The following is a 27,078-nucleotide window of genomic DNA, read 5'->3' as shown; positions in this document are numbered from 1 at the left end:
CATATAGGTTCTGTCTTTTCTTTTCCACCTTTGATCAAAATATTAAGGACAATGTTTGGTTTAAGTGTCGGGGAGAAGCTTTATCGCTTTCATTTGCTTTATTTATTGTCTTCTAGTTATGTTGTCGAGTCTATATACGTGATTTTCTGTTGCTATTGAATTTCCCCGAAATTTAAAATTTTATTCCACCAACAAAAATTATTTGGTTTTTGATACATGGCATACACACTCTGAAAGTATAGAGGATGTCACACTTTAGGCATTGTTAGAAAGACTTGGAGATGTTTCAACAATATCGATACCGTCCTGACACCCTAAACCCCCTCATTATGTGATATCAATTTGGATGCCCATTATGTCGAGACCTTAGGCCAAGTTTTCAAAGTAGCTCTTAAGTAGTTTATATTAGCAGTCGGCACCATCTTAAGCACAAGCTACATAGGGAGTCGACGAATATAAGTGAATGATCTTGTTTTTAATATATTAATGTTTTAATTGAAGAATAACCTTCTAAGTTAGGTGACCCTTACCCGGTCATTTAGCCCAACGGTTGCTTATCCCATAAGATTTTAATTAGCACCCACTGTTGGTTGGCCTAGAGGTCACTGGTACTGGGCTTGGTAGGGTGGACTACGGTCCGATCCCCCGCAACCGCAGTTGGGAAAGATGGGGCTTCACCATTAAAAAAAACCAGAACCCCGTGCTAAAGAAAAAAAGATCATAGTCGCTAACTGATTTCCCCTACTATGTGAGTGTATGGATAATGGGCTTAATGTGATTGCGCTTGAATTAAAAGGAGCGAAAGAGAAACGAGAAATATAGGTTGAGTTATAATGGCGTAATTCGAACTGGTTTGCATAGAGAGGGAGTCTCTAAAATATTGTGTCATTACGGTATCCTTGGTGTTGATATCTAGTACCTATCGATGTAACATTTGCCTAACACAAATATGATTAGGAGTCGTGTCATGCCCCTGTTTCGAATCGAGCTAAAATGTTTCTTTTTACCGTGTTGGTTGATTGCTTGAGTACAAGCAATGTTTTAAGTGTGGGGATGTTGATAACACGTAATTATATCGTATATTAGGCTCGATTATAACGTAAATTGTTTCATTATTTTAATATAATTATATTTTATCACAGTATTATGCTGGTATTTTCATTGTTTCAGGTTTTATGTTCGTTTTGAGGACAATTTGTCAAAAGGAGAAGAAATGGAGCAAAAATCATTCATATTTATAAAAGAGAGGTGCTGAAGTCAAAAGGGGGTGCAAAGAAGACCCAAATGCCTAAAGATGGAAACCCAGCCCACGAAGGAGCTGGAAACAACCACTTCAGCACGTGGAGACGCCCGTCTCCAATGCTCGTTGCCACATCATGAAGAGGAGACGTCTGTCTCCAACCCTCCCTAAAAAAGCTCCACTTGACACGCACGTCTCAAGTCTATTTGCCTAGTCTTCTTGAAGAAGTGGAGACGTGCGTCTCCCAAGTCTGCGTTAGAAGGTGCTATATTCATGGAACGAAACTGCCTACGCTCAGCTTTAAAAGGAGACTGATACTTCAGTTTCCAGGGTCTGAGTTTTTCAGCCAGGATCAATATTTTAGTTCTTCTATTTTTCGTATCTTCATTTAATTTCAGTAATTTGATTTTTGCTTTCCTTTTCGATTCTTGTTCTTATTTTCTCACAACAATTTCTACACCGGAAATTGTTGTGAACCTTTAACTGACCTAACCTTACGTTAGATTTAATATTTACTTCCTTGTTTTAATTTCTGCCGAATAATTTCTGAAGAACGATCCAGCCAACCTGTGGTGGAAGTTTGAGTACTTCAAGATTCAATTTCATTTCAGATTAATTTTATTCAGGTTTATTATTTACCGCCTTTATTTATATTTATTTGCATGATATATTGCATGCCATTTACTATGCCTTTTATTATGAACCGAACCGATTTATGCATGCTTAACCGTATCAATATGCCTGGCTAATTAATTTAGATATCGGTTTGTAGAATAATCTAACCGTAGGGATCCAAAATAAATTGGCTTAAATAATGTTTTATTAAAATTCACTCGTTTCTGGTTTTGTGTCTAATTTAATTTGATAAAGTTATAAAACCAACAGAGCGAGAGTTTGAGGTTTTAGAACTGATAAAGGTTAAGGTCAACAGAGCGAGAGTTTGAGATTCTTAACTGGATAGTAGACATAGGACATTAGTTTTAAGGATGGCGAAAGCGTATTAAAACTAATTAGAATTTGTTTATTTTCAAAAAGTGTTTTTAAACCCGACGCGGGATGGCGAGAGCGTACGTTAGGGAATATTAGCATGACCCGAGTCAACAGAGCGAGTGTTTGAGACTAGGAGATTTAAGCAGGTAACGTCTTCATGAGGCGAGCATTTTATTAGATATGTTGTTTTCAAAAAGCGTTTCTAAATCTGGTGGATGGCGAGAGCGTACACTATGAGTTAGGATCGTAGTCTTAATCAATAGAGCGAGAGTTTGAGAGGAGGACTTTTAAATAACATAGTTAGTAAATATTTTTGATTGAATTAGAATCTGGCCAATGGAACTTCGGATCACCTAAGTTAGACGAACTACATACTGATATCTGCTCATTATTATATTACCTAGATTTAAGATTTTAGTTTCCCCTTAAACAAAACCAAATATCATTAGTCTTAGCTTTACATAGTAACTTTAGATAACGGTAGATCGATTTATAGTCCCTGTGGATTCGATATCTTTTAAAACTACACGACACAACTGTGCACTTGCAGTTATCACGACTAATAGACACGCAAAGTTGTGATGAGTAAGCTGAGCATCAAGTATGCAATGCTTCACAAGATCAGAGCAGCTAATTGGGTTCCAACAAATTACAAGTCCACTATCTCAACTGTGCTGGGTAGATTTCTGTATGATGTAGGAACAAAGGCAAAGTTTGATTATGGAGCATACATTTTTCACCAAACCATGAAGCATGCTGGAAGCTTCAGTATTAAGGGTCCAATTGCCTTTCCATCCCTCTTGTGTGGTATAATTCTGGATCAATATTCAAACATTCTCAATGAACATGATGTAGTGTGCAAAAGAGAAAGTCCCTTGGCCTTCCATTACAAACTATTTTAGGGCAAGCATGTTCCAGACATTGTCATGACATCAGCTAAAACTTCCAAATCTGGAATATCAGCCAGCAAAGCAGAAGTCATAGAAATGCTAAAAGAGACTTGCAAAGAAATGGAATCTAGAAAAATGTCACTTGAAAAAATGATACGTACTCTAGAAATGGATGAGAATGAGGAGTTTGCAGATACTGAAGAGATGGAGGATAAAGATGAACAAGAATTGGGAGAAGAAAGTGCTAGTCCTCCTGATGACTCTGAGAAAGAAAGTTCTTCAGACACCTCAGCTGGATCTGACTCTGAGCAGTAATTGCAACTAGAGTCCAGTTTATTTTGTTTTTGTTTTTGTTTGATTTGTTCTTTTGCATTTAGTTCCGTCTGTTTTATTTATTTTTGGTCAGTTTAAATTTTTGGACTTATTTAAGCTCGTTGAGAGAGGAGTTTTTTTGGCTTTGGCAACATTTGTGGCCAAACAGGGGGAGAAGTAATTCATGTCACCTCAGAACAACAAGAATGGTGGTTGTGTGTGATCAACAATACTAATTTGATTATCTTTGTGTTGATTTGTTTGTGCTTGTGCTACTCTTGTGGCTGTCTGTCTGTTTTTGTCTGAGCATTGTGTGCATACTGGTGATGTATGCTGTTTGTTTGTATTGGCTTATGTTATTTTGTTTTGGTTATCCGGTGCAAGTTTTTCTCTGGTATGGTGTGACATGTTGTTTTAGCCAAAAATTTGCCAAAAGGGGAGATTGAAGGTGTTTGCATGTTGGTTGCATTATTGGTAAAACATACCTGGTTGATTGTGTATATGCAGGTTGCATATATGTGTGGAGCTAATACAGGTTTTGTAGTGAATGTCATGATCGATGTCATGACATCCATGTGTGATAGCAGGAGCTGTTTGTGTTTATTAATTGTGTTTCCTGATTTATCACTTTTATCTGTTTAGGAAACTTTTTATTGAGTGCTGCAAATTTCGTTCAGAAGATCCTACTGACAACACATTGTGTAACAGACAGTTGGCGTGTGAATTAGGTTAACTTTGTTAACCCTAATGTGTTTCTTAAAAAGCCCAAGGCCCAAGAATGCATATAAAAAGAACTGCAATCCTAATTTGGAACGCAGACAGAAGATTGTGTGTTGTGAAGAACTGTTGTTCTGTAACTGTCTCGTGTGATCCACACTATTATCTTTGATGATTGCGTTGGAATTTGTTTGTGTTTTTGTTGTGTCACTCTAAGCTTTTAAGCACGAGTGTGTGTCTCTTGATTGAAGCTTTTAAGCAGATCAAGGTGTATTTTTGAAGTGTGTCTTCTATCTGTAATTGTTTATTGTGTATGTGTAATGACTGTTGTGATTGAGGGGGAGTGGAATGGAGATATTCCATATCTAGGTAGAACCTAGGTAGAAGGGTCATTGGGTAGTGATTAAGTGAGAAGTTGTAAACGGGGGAGTTTAGTTTTGAATTGATACTACTGACAGTGGACTTCATCCCTGGCTTGGTAGCCCCCAGAGTAAGTTGTTTGAACCGAACTGGGTAAACAATTATGTGTGTTCTTTACTCATTTATGCTGTTTTGTTATTACTGTCTGTGCTGCATAATTGTGGATGTCAAAACATCCAGTTTGACATCGAGCGCGTGTTACTAGAATTTTAGAAAGGTACAAATGTTAATCGGAATATATCTTCATTCTTCGTCCCTGCTTTTCCTGAGAGGTATGCTGCCAGAGACCTCTACAAGGTTTTTGAAAAGTTTGGGGACGTTGATGAGGTGGTGATTCTGGTTAAAAAGGATATAAGAGGTAACATATATGGTTTTGTGTGTTTTTTTAACGTTGAAGATGAGAGACTCTTGACGATCAAGTTGGATAACATTTTTCTGGAAGAGAGGAAAATACGTGTTAATATCCCACGATTCAATAGAGGGAACACATAGTGCAAGGCATGTCGATGAAGTACGATTTGAGAGAGAAGCTTGGAGGTGTGCGTCGGGAAGCTAGGAACCAGGACTTGCTCAACAGCAAGTCTGAACAGACAGCTTGTAGGTTAAAGTCTGTCATTATTAAAGGAGGTGACATATATTCTTTTTCTCAGGTGGTCGGAAGTGGTAAAGAAGGCAGCGGGGAGTCATCGTGTGGGAATGGTGGTACAAACAATATCAGTCTCAGAGTCTTTGATGATGTGTGTAGGGATACGGTGCCTAAGCTTCAGAAAGCTATGGTGAGGGTGGTTAACAAGGAATGGTCGACTCGCTGTATTCAAAATACAATGCATGCTGATGGTGTCTTCCTTATTAAGGTGATTCCGATGGGAACAAATAAGTGTTTTCTTGTTGAACTTTAGGAAGGGGAGCTGGAGGAGCTGATGAAGGATAGCTTGGAGAAAGTCGATCATTGAGTCCAATCTATCAAAAGATGGGAACCTGAAGATGTGGATTACGAGCGGTTAGCTTGGGTCAGATGTTATGGTGTGCCTTGTCATGTATGGGGGGAAATGTTTTTTATGTTTCTTGCTCATGATATTGGTGAGTTTGTGACTATGGATGACAAAATCATGGGAAGGAATACTATGGAGGTGGCTAGATTTTGTTTCAAGACTTCTTTCCTGAATATGTTGAATAAAGCTCTGAATGTTGTTATCGAGGGCAGGAGTTTTACTATTAATCTTCTTGAGGACTTTAATGGTGCTCCTACGCCGGTAGAGGGTTGTTGAATCCGATGGTGGTTCTGATGGTGGTGCGAATTCCTATGTGGAATGGAGTGAGGATGAAGCCAATGAATTTTTTGAGGATTGAAAGGTGGAAGGGATATTTGATGGTAACGTGTCAAAGGTTAGTGGGATATTTTTGTGCAAGTCAACCTCGGAGGCGGCGGAGTCAGGGGATTCAGAGTGTGAGAAGGTAACAGAGACTTTACCTGAAAATTTTGAGGTGATAGGGTATAAAGGATGTGAAGGTGGTGATGTTACTGTGCTTATGCCTGTGAAACTTGGAGCGAGAAGCCCAAAAAGGAGACCAAAAGTAAAAAAAATCGCGCTGGTCCATACTTTGTCTTATACTGAACAAAAGTTGGATAATAGTGTGGGACAGGTGGCAGTTAACACTATGGAGTATGAAGGCAGGTTAATGGGATTGGAATTGGGCCGGGTTAAAGATGGGGTCGTTGGCCCAATGGGTGTTAATGATGTTATATCTAAACATCATGATTTGGAAGCCCAAGGCAATATGGGTGGAAACATTGATGTGCATGGGAATTCTTTCAATTCGGGTGATTCCATTTCCTCTTTTAGCCCTAATTCGAAACACTTTCAGAGACAGAGGAGTGGGGGAATTGTGATGCAGTGTGCAATTCAAGATCTGGTATTTACGCGACAGATTCATACGTGGTTAGATGTAACAAAAGGCTGATGGGCTGTCTGAGTTCGGATGTAGCAACGATGGTTTGGAACAAAGCGAAATCAATTGGTGTTTCAGGAGGGGGATCAATTTCGCATCAAATTAAAGCAATCAGAAAGATAGAAGAATCGGCTCATCGTGGCAAGGCCTTGAAGGATGCTTAAAACAAGAATGTTTCCTAATGATTGTGTTGTCCTATAATTTGAGGGGGTGTGGCAGTGCGGCTAAGAGGAAGTGTCTTCGAGATCTTATCTGTTTTGTCCAGGTAGATGTCTGTTTTGTTCAAGAGTCTAAGTTATGTAACTTTGATTGGGTGAATGTCAAATCCTTATGGGGAGAGGGTGATTTGGAGTGGAGTTCTAAGTGGGCTGTGGGTAGGTATGGAGGTATCATAACAATGTGGAAAGTTGGTACTTCTGAGGTTATTTTTAGCTTCGTTGGTGAAGGGTTTTTGGGGTTATTTGTTAATTAGCAAGGATGACTGGTTTATTTGGTCAATGTGTATTCTTCTTGCTCTTTTGATTAGAAGAAAGAAATGTGGAATAAGTTGAGGGAGCTGAGAAGAAAATTCCAAAAGGGAGATTGGTGTTTGGGTGGAGACTTTAATGCAGTTTATGATAAGGGGGGAGGAAAGGTGTGGGAGTCTAGAGTGATGGTGGGGATATACAGGAGTTTAATGATTTTATCTCTTTGATGGAGCTGATTGATCTTCCTTTTCTTGGTAATCGGTTTACTTGGTTCAATCTGGCTGGAACAACATGTAGCAGACTTGACAGATTCTTGATTAGTAATGGTCTTGCTGAATCTTGGGAGATTGATAGGCAGGTGATGGGGGAAAGGAGTGTTTCAGATCACTGTCCAATCTTGCTGAAGGGTACGGTGAAAGATTGGGGTCCAAAACCTTTTAAATTGTTCAAATGTTTGTTTAATCATGCTGGGTTTCGCTCGTTTTTGGAGGAATGATGGAGATCTTTTGATAGTATGCGAGGCAAACCGGGATTCATGCTGAAAGAGAAATTGTCCAAACTGAAAGTTATGATCAGGCATTGGAATAAGGAGATTTTTGGTGTGTTGGACATAGAGGTCAATAGTGCCATTAACAATCTTAAAAATCTGGATTCTATGGTGGCCACGGTTGAAGGAGGAGTTAATGCGGATATAGCTGATACTAGGATTGTTGCATCTAAATCTATGTGGGATGCAATTACTAACAAGGAGAGTATTATGAAGCAAAATTCTAAATGCAAGTGGCTGTTAGATGGAGATGCTAATACCAAATACTTTCATAATGTGATGAAAGGAAGACTGCGGAGGAATGCCATTGTTGGTTTGAGCACGGATAGAGGAAGTCTCCGTGAGGTGGAAGATGTGAAGGCGGGGATTTTTAATCACTTTGCAAACATATTTGTGGAGGTTGAGGATGAGTGGCCGAAGCTTGATGGTGTTAATTTTGGCTGTATTTCTAATGAGCAGTGGAATTTATTGGAACAATCATTTCTGTTAGAGGAAGTTAAAGAAATTGTTTGGCTTGGAGATTTTGAGAAAATCTCGGGGCCTGATGGCTACTCGTTGGGTTTTCTTAAAAACTGTTGAATCTTTGTTGCTAATGATGTTATGAAATTTGTTCAAGATTTCCACACTAGGGGCAAACTGCCCAAGGCAATCACGGCTTCGTTTTTGGCGCTTATGCCTAAAATTGGTAGTCCGCAACAGGTTGAAGACTACAGGCCTATTTGTCTTGCAAGATTGAAGAAGGTCATTGGCAAACTTGTATCCCCTAACCAATCTGCTTTCATTGAAGGAAGACAAATGATGGATGGTGTAGTTGTTTTGAATGAGGTTGTTGATTTTTCAAAAAGGAATAGGTGGGAGTGTTTGATTTTGAAAGTCAACTTCGAAAAGGCATATGATTGTGTTTTGTAGAACTTTCTCAAATATTTGTTCAACGGTATGGGATTTGGGAATAAGTGGTGCCTTTGGATGGAAGCCTTGGTTTTTTCTAGTTTGATTTTAGTACTCGTTAATGGGAGCCCGACTGCTGAATTTGTGGCATCTAGAGGTCTTCGACAGGGTGATTAGTTATCCCCGTTTCTGTTTTTGTTAGTTGCGGAGGGTCTTGCTGGTCTGATGAGGAATGCTTCAGAGATTGGTGGCTTTCGAGGGTTTCACTTCAATCACCAAATTCATTTTGAGTTATTGCAATTTGTGGATGATACCGTCATGCTTTGTGATGGGAGTATAGATAACCTGTGGTGCATCAAGGCGGCTTTACGTGGTTTTGAGTGTGTTTCCGGATTGAGCATCAACTTTAATAAAAGCAAATTATATGGTATCAACATTGGAGATGATGTCTTGGCTACTACTGCTAATTTTCTGCCCTGTGAAATTGACAGTATGCCTTTTATTTTCCTTTGTCTTCCTCTTGGCGCTAATCATAGGAGAAAGAGCACGTGGAAACCAATTTTCAACAAATTCGCTAGAAGGCTTGCAGTTTGGAAGGGTAAACATGTGTCTGTTGGAGGTAAAGTAACGCTCTTAAATTCTGTTCTTAATAATATTTCGATTTATTGGCTCTCCTTTTCCAAAGCGCCAAGAGTCGTGTGGGAGGAATTAATCAAAATCCAAAGAGCATTCTTATGGGGAAATAAGAAGGATGATAAAAGGAGAATGTGTTGGGTAAGTTGGGATAGAGTTTGCTTAGCTAATGAAGACGGAGGCTTAGGGGTCAAGAATGTGGAATTGTTTAATTTGGCTTTGATTAGTAAGTGGGGTTGGAGATGCGTGTCAGAACGGAACTGTGTTTGGTCTAAAATTTTAAAATTCAGATATGGTGAAGGATTGCAAAGTATTCGTGACGAGGTTTCGGAGAATAGATTGAAGAAATATTCGTTGTGGTGGCGTGATGTGCGGGCTGTTTGTAGAAGTAAAATTAATGAGCATCATTGGTTCTTGGATCGTGTTGAGTGCAACAGTCAGCATGTTGTTTTGTGGGGTGATGGTAGTGATGCCTTTTATGTGAAGAATGCTTACCAAAATCTGTATGCTACAACAAGAGGGGATCAACATCAATTGGTGGGTGATTTTAAAGTGCAGGTTATTTAAAACATCTGGAAAGCGAAGGTACCCGAGAAAATTAAAATTTTCAAATGGCGGTTTATTCTTGATAGCCTGCCTACTAGAGAGGATCTAGGGCGGAGAGGAGTTATTATTGGCATGAATAACTTTTGTCCTCTGTGTAATTCTAGTGCTGAATCAACAGTTCATTTGTTCTTTGGCTGTGTCGAAGCGGGCAAGGTGTGGACGGAGGTTTTACATTGGTTGTTAGGGGAGGATATGGATATTGGGACCGGCAATCCGGATTTTGATGTTCTTGAGCGTATTTGTGACTACTTGGAGGTGTGCGTTCATCCGCCGTTTGTTGGTTTTTTCTGGCTTCTCATCACTTGGAATATCTGGAGAGCTAGGAATGATTTGATTTTTTCTAATAAGGCTTGGAATGTTAGGAGGCTGGTGATATGTATTAAATCTATGGGTTGGGATTGGTACTCAATCTTTGTCAACAAAGGTGTAGACAGTGATGCGGATGTTTGGTTTTCTCAGTCGTCGACTATGATCTGTTTTTAGTGTGGCTTTTTTGCGCTAGGTTGGGCTTGTCTTGTGGGGTTTCCCGTTTGTTTGTTTGTTCTCTCTCTTTTGTATTGGGTTAGCACCCCTTGTGTTGTTTAATACAAAGTCGATTATAAAAAAAAACACATATATAGTAACGGTCTTGAACAGTGATGTGTCTATCTACATGCTAGTAAGCATAATGAAGATACCTTTCTAATAAATTGATGAACATGGTGAACAAACTTTCGATCGCTTCGATGAGAAGTAGTATTTTTTGCATATGAGAAACCTGTTCCAAATGGCAAATCTGCAAACAAAATGTTGCATAGCTGACAGGAAAACATTATCATTACTACAAGTAAATCACCTTCCAATAATGAAATCATGATAGAAAAAACTCAAAGAGAATGAATGTTTAGATTTAAACACTCTCTACACCTTTGTCCATGATTGTGGCCTCAAGACCAGACTAGGAATGCTCCCGTTATATATACTCCTTCTTTTCAATTGTAATTGGACCTATTAGTTTCAGCATGGTCAACTATAATAACAAGCTAAACCCAACACACACAAAATAGCTAAAGTACAAAATTGACGGAATGATCCTTTACAGCTTTTTCTCTACTACCCATTGTTCTGCCATAATTCTAACCTTTAAATTATATTCTATATCTACTTCTCTTCTAGGTTATTATTTTTTTTTTATATATTAACAACAATTGGATTTAGAGCAGGGTTGGAGCTGAAGGAAAAAAAGAGAGGAGAGAATCCACTCTCAAATTGATGTTAGTAGTTAACTTTAAGATTATTAAATATTGTCTCTTATTTGATTAGTTATATGCAAAATCTAAAGTTTTAAGTTATAGGTAAGTCTGTATAATTTTTTAAATATCCAATATACATGATTTTATAATTACATGTATAATAAAAATTGAAAATAAATTGAAAATATAAAAAACACAAAATTCAAAATTAATGCAAAAAGAAGTAAAATATATTTATATTGTCTTAGATATAAGTTTGAGTGAACATAAATTCCCTTAAAAAATTCTCTACTCCGCAATTCATCCTAAAAAATTACTTATACCTCATGAAATACCTTCATATATTATCAATGTAATTTCAAGACTATGTACTCTGGTTTAAAAATAAGTCGTGCTATTTCCATTATAGTACATCGGTTGGTATGGGTTTCATGTATATCGCTAATATTTTTAGTGGCTTGATGACACGACTACAAAATATATCTTTTTTAACACCATATTATTACGTTCTTCATGTAAACCATGGTAATAACTCATTTTTGGGTGTTTTTTTGTTGTGCTATTTATTAAAATACATTTCACTACAGTCATTGTTAACATTCGTGGTGAAATGTACTTGAAGTGTAAGGGTTCGAATTTCAGCACTAACAATTTTTATTTTTATATTTCATCACGGTTCGTATTATCAAATGTGGTAAAATGTGTTAAACACTATAGAAAAGAATGCGTTAATTAACAAGATTTTATATTGGTTATTTTTTGCAGGTATCCATAGGGTATGAGCCATTGCCATCCCTAAACATAAATTTACTTGCGGCTTAGTTCGGTTTAAGACGATATATTAAAAAATTCAATCCGAGTCAATCTAACTTAATGTGGTTTAATTTGGATCGATTTTTAAATATCCAAATTATAAATTATATTTTAATTAATATTATAAAAATACTGATAAATCATAGATTTGATATAAAAAGTTAATATTATAAAATGAGAGTGTATTGTAAAAATAAAAATAAATAGATTAAATCAAATTAATAAATATTATTAAAAAAATAATTATCATCTAATAATAAATTTAAGTCACATATCATACTAAATTATCAATAGATTAAACCATATATAGTTCGGTTTGGTTTGGATCAATTTTAAAAAATCAATTCGAATAAAACAGTTTTCACAAAATATCATCCAAACACATTTAATAAATTTTAGTTTTTTTTTGTGATTTTTGATTTTTGGATCAATTTACCATTTTTATTTAAGTTGGTTTGGATTTGAACAGCTGTAGTCTATTAAAATAGATTTGTTAGTAAAAGCAGTGTTTTAAAAATCGGACCGGACATCAAACTGGTGAGGATACCGGGTCACTGGTTTATTGGTCGAACCACTGGCTCACTGGTTGAACCGCATGATTAAACCGGATTAAACTAGATAACTCGGTAGAACAGACCGGTCGTTATAACAAAATTATATAGGTATAAAACATGTCGAACATGATGTTTCAGCCTCTACAAAATATAACCGGCACTTCAATTTTTTAAAAATATCATATCCTAAATAAATTCACAAGTTCATAATTTAAATTCAAATTTTAAACATAAGTATCACACATAATAAAATAGTAAAAAACTACAAAGTATATACCAGTGTTTTAAAAACCGGACCGAACCGGCCGGTCGGACCGGTCGAACCGGGAACCGGCCAGGTGACCGGTCTGGTTCAATAGCTGGATCGGGAATGTCATTGAACCGGTGTGAACCGGTCAAAACCGGTGTAAGCCGCTAAAATCGGGAAAACCGGCGGTTTTTGTGAATCGGTGGTTTAAATGCATTTTTTTAATTTTTTTTAATTTTAAAAAATTAAAACAATGTCATCTTGACTATTTTAATTAAAAATTAAAATAAAAAAAAAATGGTTGTAGATGCGGTTGATTTTGTTACAGATGATTTTGATATTGAAGAAGGAGATCCCAACATTGAAATAATTTTTCTTTTATTGAAATTAAATTTAGTAGACAATGGAATTATTTTGTTATAAATTATTCAATTAAATTATGTTGCGATTAAACTTTTGTTTATATTTTATAATTATGTACTATTTGATTGTGTGTGATACCTATGTGTAAAATTTGAATTTAAATTATGAACTTGTAAATTTTTTTATAATATGATGTTTTCAAAAAATTTAAGTAATAGTTATATTTTGTAGGGACTGAATCACCCGGTTCGACAGATTTTATACCTATATAATTTTGTTATAATGACCGGTCTATTCAACCGAGTTATCCGGTTTAACCCGGTTTAGTCATGCGGTTCGACCAGTGACTCGGTGGTTCGACCAATAAACCAGTGACCCAGTACCCTCACCGGTTTGATGTCCGGTCCGGTTTTTAAAACATTGGTATATACTTGCAAACAAAATTTAATCGCAAAATAATCTAATTGAATAAATTATAATAAAGTAACTTCATTGTCTACTAAATTTAATTTCAAAGAAAAAAATTATTTTAATGTTGGTATCTCCTTCTTCAATATCAAAATCATGTGCAACAAAATTAACCAAATCCGAAAATCTTTATTTTTATTTTTATTTTCTTTTTTATTTTCTATTTTTTATTTTTTATTTTATTTTTTATTTTTATTTTTCATTAAAATAATTAAAATGATGTTGTTTTAAGTTTTTAAAATAAAATAAAAATTAAAAATGCATTTAAATCAGCAGTTCTTGAAAACCGCCGGTTTTTCCGATTTTACCGGTTTACACCGGTTTTGACATGTTCACACCGATTCAATGACATTTCTGATCCAGTAATCGAACCAGACCGGTTACTTGGCCGGTTTCCGATTAAATCGGTCCGACTGGCCGGTCCGGTCCGGTTTTTAAAACATTGAATAAAAGTATTTAGTAACAAGTACACTCTTGAAAAAAAATTAAAATTTTATACTTTGAAAATTACCTATTTGATTGACAAGACCAGAGAAAGAAGAACATCCAGGGCCACCACTTAACCAAATCATAAGAGGATCTTTTTGAGGATTATTCTCTGATTTAACAAAATAGTAGAACACTTGCATATCATCATCATCATCATCATCATCATCATCACTTTCCCCTAACCCTATGTACCTATCAAATGCAATAGAAAATTTAGGAAAATAATATATATTAAAATAGAGAATGGAAGGGTTAAGAATGATTACCCGGTTTCAAGTTCAAAAGGAAGTGGTCCTTCAAAACCAGGAAGGTATTCAACCTTTGAGCTAGAAGAGGAAGCTTCAATGTGAGTTGCCATGAAAAGCACACCAAGAGCAAATAGAATCTGAAAACTATGACATGAAAGAATCAACATGTTCATCTTTGCAAGCTTCAATTATTTTCTAACAGATGGTGAGAATATGTTAACTATGTCTCAAAATTTATAGTTGAGAGAAGGAAGGTCATATAAAGTTTTAGTTCTTTTAAGATATTTGTTAATAATTTGATATTAGTTTAAATTAATTTTTATTTATTTAATAGTTTAATTATTGTTTGTAGAATGAGTGGTTCATATTGTGATTTGTTAGATAATTATTTTTGTAGGGTCAAAATTAGACAAATGAATAAAATTTAGCACCATCCACACGTCAATTTTGGGCCATACTTTCGCGTACTATTTTTGTTTTTCTTACGTCTCCTCTTTTCAAGATTTTTGTTGTCTCATTTTTTCAAGAAAAAGTATAAGTGTTTTATTTATACTTTTTCTTTATTTCAAAATAAATATTTTTTTAAAATGTCAATATAATTTTTTTTAATACTATATTTTTATTTATTAACTTTCACGTTTTTCAACTACTCCACTACCTATAATAAATAATAAATAAGAATATTTTAGTAAATGATACTAATTTTATCATTAAAACAATACATCTAATCATTTTCTTAAGAACCGCGTAGAGCTCAAATAAAGCACTTATTATGAGACAGAGGAAGTAATAAGTTAATGGCAATATCTTTATGTACCCATATAGTGTAAAAAACACCCCTAATATTCTTAAAATACCCTTCGAATATGCATATTCGAAGACACTCTTATAAAAATTTTCACTGATTTCAGATATGTATATCCGAAAACAGCATGAACCAGTTTTGAATATGCATACCCGAAATATGCTCTGAGTGATTCATTTTTTCAAAACACATTCTTTTAAAACCTCCTATTATTCGACAAAATGTAACGAAAAATAAAAAATACGTAAACTAGAATAAAATATTAATATCATAATATGGAAATACTTGTTCGGATGAGTGCATAATGTCAAAATATTACAACACAGCAAAAAAAGTCCTGAATAAAACATAAATAGGCAACTACTACTGAGTATGCCTAATGCGAACACCATGCGACCTCCTCTGCCTCCTATACGCCGCCGCACCGGACGCCTCATTGGCCATCTTCTATGATATGGCAACCGCCTCTGAACCGCTCTGCTCAATGATCCCTCTCTCCAATGCCTTCTGCCATATATCCGTTGGCATATCGGCAGGAGATAAGTGGCATGGTCACCCTTAGCCTGCTGGTTCTCCAAGAGCTCCTCGTGTGTTGGTCTAGGTGGACGCCCAAGAGCATCGGGTGTCATGATAGTATGTGACACTTGATAGAACCATGTCACGTACCCATCTACACGGTGCCAGCTCTAGGTGGCCCGCGTACGCCGATACTTCTCTGAGACTAAATTATGTGCCCAATCCTCAAATATAGCAGTGAGCTCTCAGCGGGTAACGGTGTCAGGAGCAACCTTAAATGGAGATCTCGATATCATCTACACACCTCCAAATTTTCTCATGTACCGCTTCAGCAAATACCCGGCCATAGTGTTGGCCCACATGCTAACCATCCAGAATATAATGTGATGCAGTCGAATGGGACAACATCGTCGTAATCACCGAAGGGCGTCCACTGGATGTCATCGTAAGCAGTACGATCGAGGTATACACGATATGGACCCACTTTCTTATTCCCCCTCCAGAGGACATATCGTGCAGCTCTGGGCATGGCGTCAATGTAAAAGAGATCGGGATCGTGTCGTGGATGCGGTGGAAGCAAGAGATGATTTAGCTCTGAAACACAAATACGATAATATGTTTAAAAAAGTGATATAATTAAAGAGAAATGTATCGTATGGAGTGTGCAAGAGCTAGTCAATTGTCTTGTCCTCTAGTTGCAGGCTTCATTCAACTTCTAGTATACGTATACCAGAAAGGTGGCGCTCAAGTTCAACTCGTGAACTGTAGTCAGATCAATAAAGTACCGAAGATAAGTCATGTCCATGTAGGTTGCACTTTTGTCCACAAAGAGAGTAGTGCCTACCAAAAACATGAACCAACACCGCAAAGCGTAAGCCCGATGGTACTCAACAAAAAGCCCATCACCCTCTACCTCGGACTCTGTTGCCGCCACCAAGTGGTTCTCATAAAGCTCTTCCAGGCTAGAGAACCGGATATGCGCCCACTCGTCGCTCTGCATTCAAAATCGACCATATTTGGGTCCATACCCATATAATCCACCATCCACTCTATGGCCTCAACCCTCTATATCTGGGAATAGTCCAATAACCTACCTCTGATCGGCAGGTGGAGCAGACAGGCCACATCGTGTAGGGTGATTGTCAACTCCCCAACCGGTAAGTGGAAAGAGAACGCCTCCTTGTTCCACCGTTCGACAAAAGCCTACTACATGTCATGGCTTATGATACTATATCCGATCATGCATAACCCTCCAAGTCCGGAACCAGCTACAACATCATTAAATCATTGAGCATGCAGTTTAAATAGATCAAATATTTTCCGCGAAAGGTTCACGGATTTTATGGTCTTCTGTTCATGTCACAACTAAAAAACAACAATGTTAGTTAAACCTTTTGAATTCATTTCAACTACTTGTAATTAAAACGGTTAAATTATAAAGTGCAATAAAAAATAACCTCGCCCTCCCAGATACGTCAAGCGACATGGTCATAATAGTATTTCAAAAGACATTGTGTCAAAAGGCCCCCCTGAGTAGCCCTCTTCCTCCCCGGCATCCTGAGCATCATCCTTGTCGTGCTCAAGGTGGCCCTCAGGTACCTCCTCCTCCTCATGTCCCACCGCCTCCTCCCCCTCATGTACCTCCTCCTTCCGACTAACCTCACGAGAGGAAGATGCCCGAGCCATCCGATCCTTCGATGCAGTTGAGGATCCTACATACACGTCGTCCATTTGTACTGGGACTGGGACTCGACCCCTTCCCCGAGTCACTCCTTGTTGTGTGGCTCTGTCGCGTTGAACTGAGGCTGTCTGTGTCTGCCTCCCCTGTCTAAGTCGTACGGTCGATACCTGATTATCTGTCATTTTCCTAAAAAAATTCCATTGGTAAGAGTACGAAGAAAACCAAATTGATGCTTAAAAAAACAACAACTCGGACCAAATTTCGGAAGTTAATATCTGAAACTGGTCAGAGGTGATTATGGAAATGCACTTCCAAAATTACATGCGAACAACCATTTTTGCAGACTACCATTTCTTGCCCTTACTCATTCAAAATCCCATTTTTACCATCTAAACACTATCGTTGACCTACAATAACTTCAACCTATTGTTTACGGTGATTTCCGGTAAACAACCGCTAGTCTTCCAAACTATAATAAATATGATTTGGTTACTTGCAGGATCGACTAGATTGATCCTAGGACACATAGTCAAGAAGATTGTTATCAATGTTTATTCGAACCATATTCATTATTTGTCTTCTTCAATAAGCGTTGTTCGATTAAAGAACAAATAGTCTTGACAATCACTTTGTTATATATAAATGTGACTTCAATGGAAAGATAAGTAACATAACATAGAAAATTAAAAAGACTATTGAAAAGTAAAGAATCTTAAACTGCAGAAATGTAAAAGACTTTGAAAGTAAATAGCATGAAAGTAATTCGAAAGTAAGTGACGTTAAAGTAAAGATACAGAAATGTAAATGGAAGGAAGTAAACGAAATGCAGTAATTCTGGAAGATAAAAACAAAAGATAATACACATGTATTAAAATGGTGGTGTCATACGTACATTTTCTCAGCGAACTCTTTCTCTTAACGCTTGATACTTGAGTAAATATGTGAGTGATTTGTACAAAATGAACACACAGAATCCTAACATTAAGACTCCTATTTATACTAGTTTCGACCTTAACGGTCCTATACTAATCTGCTGCCACGTTTCTCATCAGAACTTCCAGCGAAGCCATCTGTTATTGAACAGTTACGAAACCGTCTTCGAATTTCAAATCTTCCCGCCTGAGTCCATCTTCGACGCGTGGCAGTGTATTAAACAAACACTACTAAAAACACGCTAAGTAGTAATACTTGAATACATATTCTATGAATTTTGTCTAAGTCCCGAAGACATATGCTTTCATTAATCTTTCAGCGTTCACTATCTTCATCGAACTTAGAAGTCTTTATTTTTCGAAGCATGACCATCAGTAGCCATTCTTTCACTTTTTAAGGGATGGCCGTCAGTAACCATCTTTCCTTCGATTCTCAACTCCTTCGAAGGACAAACAATATAAAACGAAATCTTCAGCTAACACCTATAACATTATTCTAAAATCTAACATCCTTAAAAACATTTCCAAGATAGAGTGTAAAGTTGTGGAAACTTACAATTTCTTGAAGCTTTGAGTAGATGTTGAATTGAGCTTTGAACCATTTATCAATGCTTGGAAGGAGTTGTGGAGTAACAATTATTTAAATACAACTTGGCATAAATGAGTTTGAAATGGCAAATCCAAGACTCGACCCCATCCTTCAGGATGACCAGATTCAACTACAGCTTTAGCTTCCTTTAGTGAAGACATGGGAGCCTCCAACTTCCTATTTTCAACATAAGGGATCTTGATGGTCTGGACAGCCTCAAAGGCTTGGCAAGGCGTCTCGTGGACCTCTCCTTCCACATCAATATACCTGAAAGATGCAAGATGGCTTACCACGTGTTCTTCCTCCCCACATATTGTGACTATCTTTCCTTGAGTCGCAAATTTGAGTTTCTGATGCAATGTGGAAGTCACGGCCCCAGCAGCATGGATCCATGGACGTCCCAGGAGACAACTGTAAGACGGGTGGATATCCATCACAAAGAAGGTAATAGTGAAAAGCTGAGGGCCTATCATTATTGGCAAGTCAACCTCCCCAAATACTGATCTCTTTGACCCATCAAAGTCTCTCACTGTCAATTCACTCGGCCTTATCTCGACACCAGAATAATCTAGCCTCATCAAAGACGACTTCGGTAATACATTCAGAGAAGATCCATTATCCACGAGAACACGAGATAACATAGTCCCTTTACATTCCACTGATATATTCAAAGCTCTATTGTGGTTTCTACCTTCGGAGGGCAAGTCTGCATCAGTGAATCCCAATCCATTACCAGCATTGATGTTTGACACCACCCCTTCAAGTTGATTCACTGAGATCTCTGGAGGGACGAAAGCAGTACTTAAAAGTCTCAACAAAGCGTTTCGATGTGTCTCTGAACACAAGAGCAACTGCAAGATCGAAATCTTTGATTGAGTTTGACTCAGTTGGTCAACCACTTTATACTCACTTTTCTTGATGATCTTTAGGAACTCTTCCATTTCTTTGGCCACAGTGTCTTCAGAATTAGAGCTTTGCCCCGGATCCACCGTATCTTCTACCACTCTTTTCCCTTTTGCTTGAGCTAGAGCTTCTGCATTGTCATCGCGAGTATTCTGGGGAGGATTGAAAATACGACCACTTCTTGTCATTCTTCCAATGCCAACAACATTATCAACATCTTCTTTCTCAACCGGTGCTTTAATCTCGTACTTGGCCCCTTGGTAGAAAACTTCTCCGCCATAATTCCATGGGATTGCCTTTTCACTTGTATATGGGATGGGACCACGCAACGTGATGACCAAAGGCGGCGCTCTGGCAGGAATCGGGATCTTAGTAGGAGTATACGGGATGGATAGCACATTGATTTCATTCTTGACTGACTTTGGATGTCGCACATTGTCATACCCCAAATTTGTCCTACCCCTAACTTCTAACTGGCTTAGACTTTGCATTCATGTACATATACTCCATTAGGTCATCTAACTTATCATGCATCACTACTCAATACATTTGGCATGAGATCAAGGATCTTGGGAATTGGGGCTTCTACTTCACTCAAGTTTGGTTCATCTGATTCTTCTTTGGGCATTGGACTAGGGAATTAAAAATGTGATTCATGGATCAATGTGCCTACTCTCTCTTCAAATCTACAAATGGCGTTATCTATGAGTCAACAAGCCCTGGTCATTTGCAAGTCAATTGTTTCCCCAACACTAGAGATATAAATGGACTAATCAGATGATTATGCATGGTTTCCTTTCGCTAGTCAGGGTATACAATGTTGGAATCAAGATTTCAGTCTCCATCAAATTCCAAGCACAGTGTGTGTGGCTACTTTATGGTACATTTAAAAATTCAATGTTTCCAAGAGTTGACTTTGGTCAACAGAGTCAACCATGGAAGGTTGACTTTCCAATTGAACATGGCATATTACTTCATTGGGTTCTTGGTGCATACAGTGATCTTCTAGAAAGGAAGATTTTTGAATTTTAATAGAACTTACAGAAATTTATGTTGTTTCCTCGTTGGTGCCTTAGGGATAAACACTTATGTTAAGCACAAAGAAAAATTAGCTTTCATGCAAGAGTTTATTCAAAGCTACATCCAAGGGTCATGCTATTACATCTGTATACAATCCCAAGAAAAAGATAATGTATTAAAAAAAAAAAAGAGAGAGATCCTGGAACACATCGTTGCTAGTCTTCAAACGGCATTCGGGACAAGTTGGACATAAAAGCTTCCCAAAAAATTCCAGCAGGCACCATGTTCTTTCTTCAGACACCATATGTATATGTCATACATAACACCACCCCACAAATTGGCACCCAGCACCACCTGCATCAAACTCACACCAGTTCAGAAATATTCAAATGATTAACCTGCTGCGACATACACCGATAAACTATATCGGTTCCAAACTATACTATGCCCCGCATATTCAAGAAGAAAAAAGACAGGACACTAGCATACATTACCATTCGACAACCCACTCACAAAGTTCAGGCCACATCACACCAATGCCATGAACCTGCAGCAATCACAACCATGCTCATCATCTCATTCTGCCCACAAATGGATGCCGTGTCGCTTCTAGCACCTGCATAACATCAGTACATCAGCAAAACTCACCATATAAAATCACCAAGGTTTTACAGCCTGATATGCACCAGACATCGTCTCTAATTCGCGCTACCATTCATTCAGGCATTGACATAACATAAAACTACAGAAAGAAATTACAGGCAGGCTAACACATCAATGAAAAACAGAGCTAAGCATATCACAAGTCTGGAAAGAGCAAAACTCACCGGTGACGGTTTCATGGAAAGCAATCTGACAAGCCCTAACATAATCCCAAGAGCAGCTTCCGGTATAGTCGCTAACAGTCGGCATAAGCTAGACCCTGCAATACAAAGAAAACAGTCCCTGCATTCAAGACAAATCATTTCACATCATTCAGTTCATCATTCAAAGATCACTAAAATACCTCCCGAATCGAGCTTGGTAATTCTGGCTCAACTTGATCCTTCCGTGACGTTCCTTCCAAGGCTGACTTTTGCAATCCCCAAAGACAACATTCTTCTTGCAGGAAATTAATTGCTGGATTGTATTGCTTGGTATTGTAAACTTCAGCCAAGGCAGCATCTAGACCATGAGTTGCAACTATAGTTGCGAGAGACGAAAGTTCATCTTCTCGCAAGCATCTTAACCTTCCAAGCATCGTGTCTGCAAGCTCTATTTTATCCCTGCAAACATATGAACAGCATCAGACCCATGCCATTCAAAGCTAACTTACATTCATGTTATTCAAAATTCAACAGGGACATCATCATGCTCACATACATCAGTAACACGTTCAAAACTAACTTTTTAACAGGCTGTAACTGAATTAACTAACAGAATTTCTAACAATAATAACAGTCCATATTCAGTCCATACCACATGATCTAAACTCTTTAAAACGACACCACCATGCTATCGAATCGGCTGCCAGGACTGACTTATCAACTGAGGTCTCAGAGGTCAATTACATCATGCTATTACTAGAGCCCATGAAGTTGCTGCAACGTGAATGGCTGCCCGATCTTCAGTTACAACACACACACACCATCCTGTATATACCAATCTGCATCAATACAAAAAGAGAAAGCCACATTCAAATCATTAACTTCCCTCCAAAGCTCACAAACTAACTGCCAGCTCACCTTGACCTAATTAATAACTTCCAACTTCTATAACTAACCTTTCATAAACCATAACTGACTGAAAAACAGAAAAAACAGAACTCTAACCAACCCATAACTACCTAAAAACCAACTCAGATCCACCCTCCAATTCATAACCGATTCTCTCTAATCCAATGGCCCTCAATCATCACTCTCTAACTGAATCTCTTCAACCTTCTCACCTATATATTCTCCTCTCCCTCCACAATTCAAACACACGCTCATTCTCACCTTCACCCTTCACCATCACCTTCTCCATTCTCTCATAACCACCACTCTCTCACAATTCCCTGCAATCCCTCTCCCTCCTCCATCAACCCTCTCCACTTCGCCTTCACTATACGCTCAAATCACCATTGTGCTAGAGTTTCAACCTCTGAAGCTCTAACAACCGAGCTGAACCTTCATCCATAACTCCATATCTCAATAGCACACTCCTTCAATTCAACTCACACTACGTAACTCTCCTCAATTCCCCTCTCAGCGCAAAAATCAACAAAAGCAAAAGAAGAATTCGAAAGGAAGAAGAAGAAGAACAGAAAAAATCAAGAACAGATTAAAGCTCAGAGTGAACGTTACCTCAGTTCGCAATCGTCATCTTCGCCTTCGATTCAAGCCGAGGTTCTTCTTCAAGACTTTGCGTTTAATTCGCGACGAAGCTTGAGGACACCGTCTCTGAATTTCTCAATCTTCACTTCCTTCTGCATATCGAGAATTAGGGCGATTTTAGAGATTGAGCTGAGATTGTTTTCGAACGGACTTGAGATAGTGGAAAGAGACGAGAATGAACAAGGTGAGATGGTTGGCGACGGGTTCACGGTGGCGTTAAGAATCTTCGGCCGGAGATGAGAGAAGAACGCCGCCGATTTCGTTGAGTGAAGCAATTTGAGGATCTCCATCGAGGTAACCCTAAATCCCCTTTCTGTGTGTGTTTTTCGTTTTTTCTTATTTTGATATCATTTGCTTTTTGATTTGAAAACGAATGAATGCAAAAATCATCTATAACATAATTCTCTGGGCTACAGAATTGCTTCACTTCATACCCCCATAGGCCCTTCACTACTATTTTTGACACACAAAAATCTGTATACTAATTGGGGCCTGACACTTTCATTTCCACACCCCCATTCGTTGGGCCCAAACGCGCTTACAACTAATTCCTGTTCAGGCTAATATTGCTTTTACACCCCTAGTTTAGGCAGAATTGTATTTTGGTTTGAAATCTGTTTTTCTTCATAACTTTGGCTTTATAAATCATTTTCCCATGCAATAAAAAATAAACAAAAATACATTTTGGGTACTTCTATATGTGTAGATAATTGTGGCATTTTTTGTAGATTTTTAGAATTGTTTTACTATTTTTAATAAATCTTTTCTCCACATGTGTTCATTCTCCTTTTATGTTTTCTAGGTTTTACGAAATAATTTTGTTAAATGTCTTAAGAGTAGAATTAAATTCCCATTTTTTGTGTGATATCAGTAGGCTCATGTATGATGTTGTGTATAAAAATAAAAGTCCAATTCTTTGTTTTGATTAGAATTTCATTAATGTTTCTATGCCCGATTGAAGCATGTTTCTAAATGGGTAACCAAGTGAATTTTGTCCATAATGTGGCTTGCATTTATGCAAAAGCCTTGAGTTCTTTTTGCAGGAGCTATTAGAGATGCTTAAGGAGCATTAGGGTCTGAACTTGATTTTTGAATCTCTCCTTTTCTATTTTTGCTCGATTTTTCTTTCCATATGTAAATATTCATTTTGTATAGTATCCCATTGTGTATAATCTCGTGTGTTTGATATAGTGATACATTCTCAACCTCATAACCTCCCTTAGGTGATAATTAGGGATTAGAATAACATAGAATAGGATGGTAGACTTAGTTCCCCATTTCATTTCTTTTCCCTTTTCAAACTCTAAAATACTTAATAAAAAAACCGATGAAGATCATACCGTTACTACACTTCATAGTAGGAAAGAAATGATTGGGGCGTAGGCCCCGATGTATGTTCTTTCCTACTTAGCGGAGAAGAAATGATTGAGGTGTGAAGCCTCGGTGTATTTCTTAACCGCTATTTAGAGAAACGATTGTGGCGTAGGCCTCGATGTGCATTCTCTAAATATTCATTAAAAAAAAAACTTCTTTTTGTATTTCCTTTACTTAGCGGAGAAGAAATGATTGAGGTGTGAAGCCTCGATGTATTTCTTAACCGCCATTTAGAGAAACGATTGTGGCGTAGGCCTCGATGTACGTTCTCTAAATATGCAAAACAAAACTCTTTTTGGTATGATCTAAGTCACAAATTAAATCCCCTTAAAAAAGCACCAACCAAAAACACTTCAAAAAACACTAATAAATGGTCAGATTTAAAGCAAAAGTAAGGAAGTCATGCGAGACCTTGTAGTGGGCTCTCGTCATCATGGAATTACCCTAAAAGACACAAACCAATCTCTTTTTTCTTTTCTTAAGGGCAAGTTATCTCCGCTCCATTGCATCCTAGGCGATCCCTTATGCAAGAGCGTGAGCGTTAACGCCGCCCAACTAAAAAACACAAAAACAAACAGAAAATCTTTAGCCGAACTACGGCGCTCTGATTCCTGAAAAGGATACGTAGGCATTGGGTCGCGGGGCCTAAGCGAGCACAACTATTTATAAACCTTATTTTCCCCGTGTTTCTTATTCTTTCATTTGCATGCATTCCCTTTGCATTAAGCTATATATTTACACACCCTTTAGATAGAAACAAACATAGGTGGATACCATCGAGTACGATGGGCGTGAGGGGTGCTAGTACCTTCCCCTCGCGTAACCGACTCCCGTACCTTATCTCTGGTCGCAAGACCTTCTCTTATCCATATTCTAGGTTTTCTGATATTCCTTTCCCTTATGGGATAAATATATTGGTGGCGACTCTGTTCATTTTTCGCGAGCGTGCGACAACTGGCGACTCTGCTGGGGATGTTGCTAGACCTGTTGCTGGTCCATCCATAGCGAGTCGATCCTAGCCTGCGTTTGTTTGTTTATTTACTGGGTGTTTATTTGTTTTTTCTATACCTTGTATATATGTTTGCATGTTTATTTTTCTGCTTGCATATCATGTTTATTTCTGTTTGCACATCATGCATATGGATTATATTCTGTGTTCCTTGGGGTCTTCTGTTCTGTTTTGCAGGTTGGGTGGGATGTTCTATGAGGTAAAAGGCCCAATACCCAGGCTATGAGTGCACTTTAGGTACCCTAGGATAGAGTGGGAGCATGGTTTGTCTCGAGGTGTACGTCTCGGGATGGATCATGTGACCACGAGCAGAGTAGTGGTTTCAAACGGAGGTATTATCGTCACCCGCATCCGCGCTGTGATGATGCTTACCTTCGGGCGGACCGTATACTGCGTTTCATGACCTTACCCTGGCCTAGATTCACCTGTGAGTGGGGAGGGATATACATGACAGGTACCGTTGGTGACTATTTTGTTCTGTTGGTGACTATTGGTTCTCCTGGTATTCAAAAAGGTGTCGGACCTTTGATCCTGTGACATTTGACCTGTATCAGTTATTCAGAGGATTGTACGGTGGTTACTAAGATTATATGGACCGAGGATCCCATGCTTTTGCATTGCATAACATCATTGCGTTGTCCACTCCATTTATGAAAGATCCTAAAGTCTATTTCCAAAAAAAAAGAGAAAAGAAAAGAAAAAAATATATGTAAAAGAAAAGGAAATAGAAAAGCAAAAAAGAAAAGAAAAGATATTCTATACAAAAAAAAAAAAAGCCTTGATTCCAAAAAAGAGATAAAAAAAAAAGAAAATGGAAGGGTATGAAAAGACTTTAGGATCTCTCATAAATGAAACATGCATTCATACTATCATGCATTTCATGGTTCTTTCAAAGACTTATGGGACCATTTCTATCCAGATTTCAAGATCAACAACAGATTTGACTTCTCACTGCCACAACTCCAAGATCAACTATGGAACAACTCCGTGAGGAAATGGATGAGATGAGGGAACAAATGGGTCATCTTATGTTGGAAATGCAAGAATTGGTCCATAATCAGGTGCACTAAAAGAGGAAAACAGTCAGTTGAAGACTCAAGTGAGTTTGGTCATGGAAGTTCTGAAAAAGGTACTAAGGAAGGAAGGTGATGTTGTTCCTACTGCTGCAATAGAAGTTGTTGATCCCTTCTCTTCAGTAGGATCCCTTCCCACTCATGGAATGCCTCAGGAAGTTCCTCCTCAACTCCATGCGCCACTACCTCCATGCCAATCTGTTCTCCAAGGAGGCCAAATGTGTGGGAAAAAGCCTAAGAAACCTCAGAGAATTCTCAATCCTATCCCGATGCCTTACGCTCAGTTACTTCCCCGTTTGCTGGAGCTTCAGTTGGTTGAGCTACGAGAATTGGCTACGCTTGAAAAGCTTCCCCCCACCTTTGATGCCAATGCTCGATGTGAGTTCCATTCTGGGGCACCTGGTCATGATATTGAGAATTGTAGGGCGCTGAAGCAGCAAATTCAAGATCTCATTGATTCAAAAGTGATTTTGTTCACCCCCGAGGGTATGTTTGTTCAAGGAAATGGGGTTCCAACTGCGGTAGAAGAAAAGGTTGAGTCATACTTCTATGTCAGATCTACTTCAAATCAGAAGCATAATGCACCATCTTGGGTTCCAGGTTTCCCACCTCATCAGTCTCCATTTGTTTCACAGCCAGATCAAAAGAGGAAGACACCTGAACAGAATGGGTACTGGAATCATTGCCACCAGCAGGGTCCACAAATGCCAAGGAGACCACCAAGAAGAATTGACCCAATTCCTATGAC

General features: G+C 38.0%; 1 pseudogene; it reads right to left on the bottom strand.

Moving 5' to 3' along the window:
- LOC131601432 (serine carboxypeptidase-like 11) overlaps positions 1-14,350 on the bottom strand; it is a 33,093-nt pseudogene extending 18,743 nt beyond the window's left edge.
- Between the last annotated feature and the right edge of the window lie 12,728 nt (positions 14,351-27,078).

The sequence above is a fragment of the Vicia villosa genome, linkage group LG5, assembly GCF_029867415.1.
Source record: "Vicia villosa cultivar HV-30 ecotype Madison, WI linkage group LG5, Vvil1.0, whole genome shotgun sequence".
In the NCBI taxonomy this organism is placed as follows: Eukaryota; Viridiplantae; Streptophyta; class Magnoliopsida; order Fabales; family Fabaceae; genus Vicia; species Vicia villosa.
The sequence above is the reverse complement of the archived record's forward strand: the minus strand, read 5'-3'. Positions and strand labels throughout refer to the sequence as shown.